The sequence below is a fragment of the Triticum aestivum genome, chromosome 3B, assembly GCF_018294505.1.
Source record: "Triticum aestivum cultivar Chinese Spring chromosome 3B, IWGSC CS RefSeq v2.1, whole genome shotgun sequence".
In the NCBI taxonomy this organism is placed as follows: Eukaryota; Viridiplantae; Streptophyta; class Magnoliopsida; order Poales; family Poaceae; genus Triticum; species Triticum aestivum.
In genome coordinates this window covers 103391980-103397921 of record NC_057801.1, presented here as the reverse complement: position 1 = coordinate 103397921, position 5942 = coordinate 103391980, and positions in this window count along the sequence as shown.

The following is a 5942-nucleotide window of genomic DNA, read 5'->3' as shown; positions in this document are numbered from 1 at the left end:
TTGCCAAGCATTTACTCTTGTCTACTTACATGCCACAAGTTATATCTAGTAACAAAAGTAAGAAAGATTCTACCTCTAGTAGTAACAATAATCATGCTAAATCAAATGTTGTTGCTTCTAGTAGTTCTCTTGATTCCACTAACGATTCTCTTAGCCAAGTTACACTTGAGCAAAAAAATAGCTTATTGAAGGGAATTATAGAGAAAGTTGTTTATAAGAAGCCTTGCCGGAAGTAAGCAATTTGAGGAAATTGTACGCCAGCAAGGAAGGCATCGGAAGAACCAAGGTGTTGGTTTTGAACGAAAGTTCAATGTTAATCGAGTTGAGTGGGAAGAAGATCAATACCCCAAGACAAATTTTGTTCCTCGACAAGAGAAGTATGATCCTACTTATTTCCAAGCTCAAGATGATCTTCCACCACAAGACCACAAGCAAAAAGGCAAGGACAAGCTTCAAGAGGAGATTGATGCACTTGAAGAAGCTCCCAAGGCCTTGGTCAAGTGGGTTCCCAAGACTACATCAAGTTCTACTTCATCAAGTACGACTACAACCCCAAGGATTCCCATCAAGATGATGTGGATTCCAAAGAAGAAGAACTAGAGAGTTCTTGAGGGTCACTCTGCCAACACACTTCACTCATATCATTTTGGCAAGAACAAGTGCAAACAACTTCCATATCTTGCACTAGTTCAAGGAGTCACAAACCCTCTTGCTGGTAAGACAAGGGGACAAGGTAACCTAATGCTTTCATGGACATCATCTTGTGTGTACATCACTCTATGTCTATGGATTTTCTCGCTTGTTCCTTGTGGGACTAACCCGTGTAGGTATTGAAAGTGCAACTCACTCCAATGGATTGCTCCGAATGATCTACATCAACATTGAGTGTCCACATCTTCAACACCTACATGAAGTCATCATCGACAAAACCCAAGGTTAGTTCATCCCTCTTAGGGGGGATATCACATCTAGGGGGAGCTTTACTCTAAGAATTAAGCTAAAGCAACTCTAACAGTGTGAACACAACAATGCTTTATGTAAAAGTGGTAACCCCACTTGTGCTTAAACGATGAGTATGACCTATGATCAAATGTTCTCAGTTGACTCCTAAGTCAATATACTCATATATAGATGACCTAGTCATCGCAAATTGCTGATAGATGCAAGAGTGTTTGTTCATGCTTTGCCACATATTTCATTTGCCATTTTATTGTGTGAGCATGTTGATTGCATATTTTACTCATTCGAGGATATCCACTTGTTGCTTTGTTTGTTTGGATCTTTCTCGTTTGACAAAGTGGATGGACAAGAATGCCTAAGAACCTTCTCTAGCTATCTTTGCTTTTCTCGTCTCAAACTCTATTCATGCTACATCACAAAGTTTGATCAAGTCAGATTTGAACCACTCTGTGTGACGAGCACTCGGAGTCCCCGATTCGTCATAGACTTAAACTTCCAAACCTCTTTCTGCATTTTGGTATGATCGAGTCATCAATTTCAGTCACACCGAGTTCACTAAGTTGATCTAGGTTTTCATCTCTGTGCAACCGATTTGAACACTTTGGTCACACCGAGTTGCAGTAACCGCTTGCGATTCTACATCTCGGTACCACCGAGTAGTTCCACTCGGTCACACCGACAGGGTCGGGATACACACACACACGCACAGATATATATCTATATATATATATATATATATATATATATATATATATATATCTGCTCCGCCTCCTCGGGTCTCTGGATCGTCTCCTTGCCGCCAGCGACCTCCCGCCCCTAGTTTCTGTCACCGTCAATGGGAATCTGCTCCACCGTTGCCACCGTAGCGAACTCCCGCCGAACTAGGGTATGAGTTTGACCCCTTGTGCTCTTTTTACCTCTGATTCTAAGCATGAGGTCAATGTCATGATTCTTTCCACGTGTGAAATCAATCTATCCAGAGAAAACTTCCTTTAGGTTAAGTTTGATTCAAAAATTTAGGGTTAGGTCTCCGCTGAACTCATCTCGGACCGACTGAATTGTAGAAATCAGTCTCACCAATTTGGCTTAGGCCATTGCACATGGGCTTGTCGGTCTAACCAAAAATTAGAAATCGGTGTGACTGAGTTCAATTCTCTGTGAAACCCTAGCAATCTCGGTGCCACCAAACTGTGGCTCGGTCTGACCGAGTTCACTAGTTTAGGTTCCAAATGTTGCTTCGGTATCACCGAGTTTATCAATTCGGTAGCTCCGAAATCATTTTAGTAGAGAACTAAAACTAAGTTTTTGACTCATTTGTTTTGCATAAGTCTCTGCACTTTGTGATTCTCATCTACTCTACTTCATCTATATCTATGCACAGAGTTTGCTGTTAGTTTGCCTGCCAAGATGTCTGACCAGAGTGATGGCCAGAATAAATCTGAAGAGCAAATGCAAATGAGTGAGGGCACTAGTCCCTCAAGCAGCTATGATGAGGGTAGCAGGGGCACACCAAGTAACTTGCCAAAGGCAGCCACCGGGGCAAGGAAGAAGAGAACCTTAGATTCTGAGGACGAGGATTATGTGGCTGTTGAGGATGATGCCACCTCAAAGAAGAAAGTGCTTAAGAAAGAGTATGGCACTGCTGCTGCAACAAAGCTTGGTATGCACAAGAAGGCACCAGCAAGGAGAGTCCTGATGCCAAAGCCAAGGAAAGTTCCAACAGGAGAAACCATGGAATTCACTCTTGAACCCAAAGAGACAGGAGATGGCAAGAAGAGGAAGGAGAGGGTCAATAAGACCATTGCCAGAGTCATTGACAAGACCTCCATGATGAGAGATCCATCTGAAGAGGAAGAGGAAGAGGATGCTGCACCAGCACCCAAGTCACAAAAGCTTATGTGAGATGGAATCAAGTCAGGGGTTGCTGCTTCTAAGCCCAAACCTGCTCCCAAAGCTACTGCTCAAGCCACCAAGTCTGCACCCAAGAGAAGCACCAGAAACATTCCTGCTGAGGATAAGAACAAGGCCCCGGTGCCTAAGATGGATGAAGAAGAAGATGCTGAAGCCCAAGTGCTCAGAAAACTTAAACCAAAGATTCTAGACCACAATGACACTGATCCTGTAGCAGAGGACATGAACATCATAAAGGATGCATGATTGAGAATTTGGAGACAGTCTGATCCATATGCTGTGAGAAGGAGAACTGTTGTGGACTATAGGTTCCACACCAAAGAACAACAAGATTTCTATGAGACCATTCTGCTTGACAAGAAGCCAATTGTCTGTGATATGACATGGGTTGATTGGGAGTATATCAAAGAGAATGAAGATCACTTTTCAGGTGTATATGACAGCTTAAAATCTTGTGGAGTTGACAAGTTTGTTGGACAGAAGCTCACCAAATGGAATGATGAGCTAATCATGCAATTCTACTCCACTGCTCATTTCTATCCAGATGGAATGTTATTGTGGATGTCTGAAGGTACAAGGTACCAGTCAACTGTTGAATAATGGGAAAAATTGATCAATGCTCCAGAAGACCATGAGGATGATTTGGATGTGTATGCCAAGAAGAAGAAAGACCACAACTCCATGGCAAGTATGTATAAGTAAATTCCTGATGAAGCCGTGGAAACTCATAAGTTGGGCTCAGTGAAGTATTTGTTGTCCGGTCTGCCTACTATCAACACCATCTTAAGACATAGTTTGTTGCCCAAATCCGGAGACTATAGGAAGATAAGAGGACATTCAATCAACTTGGTGCACATTTTTGATGTTCCTCAAAAATTCAAGGTCATGAGTCTGATTGTAGAGACAATCAAGAGGACAACTGCTGACCAAAAAAGGTCTTGTGGGTATGCTCCACACATTCAGGTGGTCATCAACTCAAAGATGGGCACATGCACTTACTTGTTGGACAAGGAGCATTTACCTCTCTATCCAGAATTTGAAGACAACACAGTTGTAATGGATGAGAATGAACCTTCATCAGCGCAAGCACAAGAGAAGAGAGCTAAGGCAAAGGCAGAAAAAGTTGCAAAGGTACCAAGTTCTGAAGAGGCATCTCAAGTGTTCTTTAAGAGCAAACAAGATCAACTTGGATTTCTGATCCAATCAACTTTGAGAATTGAGAAGGGCTTGGCCACCCTGACTCAGAATCAGGAGAGCTTGGAGAGGATAATTGAACAAAAATTCTATGATCTTGATCTGAAAGTGATTGACATGCAGATAGCAGTTGAGCAGATCCAGGAGGAAGTAGATGAGAAGAAACGGAAGGCAACTACAGATGCATTTAATAGAGTGCCAAGAGGTCAGAGGTCAACTGTAGTGTCAGTACCAGATACTAGAGCTACCACATCAGCACCAGCAGCTACAACCTCAGTGCCACCTCCAGCAGCCACTCCACCTTCTCCAGCTACATCGACTGATTCCTTCATCCTTTGAGTTCTCTCTACACCACCTCCCGAAGACAAAGCCTAAGAGATGCATAACACTATGCATATTTGAAGTTTTTGGTAACTTGTTGCCAAAGTGGGAGAAATGTATATATATATATATATATCATAGGCTTCGAGAGAGAGTGTTGTTTTTTGTCTCTTGCTATTTGTTTGGCTGAACTTTACTGTGTGCTAGTTTGATACCTTATGTCCTTGTGTGAGATACTTGTAAGATCATGTGTTTGATCATATGTTACCTTAATGTTTGCTTGGATGACATTATCTCTTATATCCATATATGATCATTCACTTTGCTTGGTGATGAGTGCATGCTTTTATTTGCTATCATTTTGAGCGCTCCACCAAGACTTATGTGACATGGAAGAGTAACCCATCATAATAATCGATTGTGCATTTGCATTCAAAAGCAAATATTAAATAATGCACAAATTTAGGGGGAGCTCTTGCTTATCACATACTTCTCAAAGCGACGATGTATTTCAATCTCATTATCATTTGTCGAAGCTTTGATCTATATGTTGTCATCAATTACCAAAAAGGGGGAGATTGAAAGTGCAACTATCCCTGGGTGGTTTTGGTAATTATCAACAACATATAGCTCATTGAACTAATGCTATTTCAAGATGAATATTTCAGGAAAGTTCAATGATTGGCATGGCATGGATTAGGAAGGTGGATCCCTCAAAACGCTAAGGACAAAGGATTCGCTCAAGCTCTAAAGCTCAAGACTCTACATTTTACTTTTAGTGATCCAAGATCACATTGAGTCCATAGGAAAAGCCAATACTATTATAAGGGGATGAGGTGTTGCTTAATGGCTTACTTGCTCAATGTGCTTAGTGATATGCTCAAAAACCCTCAACCACTTTCTCATATCCACATATGTCCCAAACAAAAAGTCAAACTCGGCCCCACCGATTTGATCTATCCGGCGCCACCGAGTTCATTTGACATAGCCATTGCCACAAACCCTAGTCACTTCGCTCTCACCAATAGGGATCTCGATCTCACCGAGATGGGATTGCAAACTCTCTGTTTCCCTTCTAAAGTTTCGATCTAACCGAGATGAGCGATCGGTCCCACCGAGTTCGCAATGCAAACTCTCTCTTTCCTCTTTGTAAAGTTTCGGTCTTACCGAGATGAGCGAATCGGTCCCTCCGAGTTTGCCTGACCAACTCTCTGGTTAGCTTATTGACAAAGTCGGTCCCTCCAAGTTTGTGTAACTGGTCTCACTGAGATTACGTTATGCCCTAACCCTAAAGAAATCGGTCCCACCGAGTTGACATGTTAGTCCCACCGAAATGCCTAACGGTCACATTATGAACTAAATCAGTCTGACCATGTTTTCTGATTCGGTCTCATCGAGTTTGGTAAATTGTGTGTAATAGTTATATTTTGTGTGGAGGCTATATATAACCCTCCACCCTTTCTTAATTCATGGAGAAAGCCATCAAAACATGCCTACACTTCCAGCATTCATTTTTTGATAGAGAACCACCTACTCATGTGTTAAGGTCAAGATAT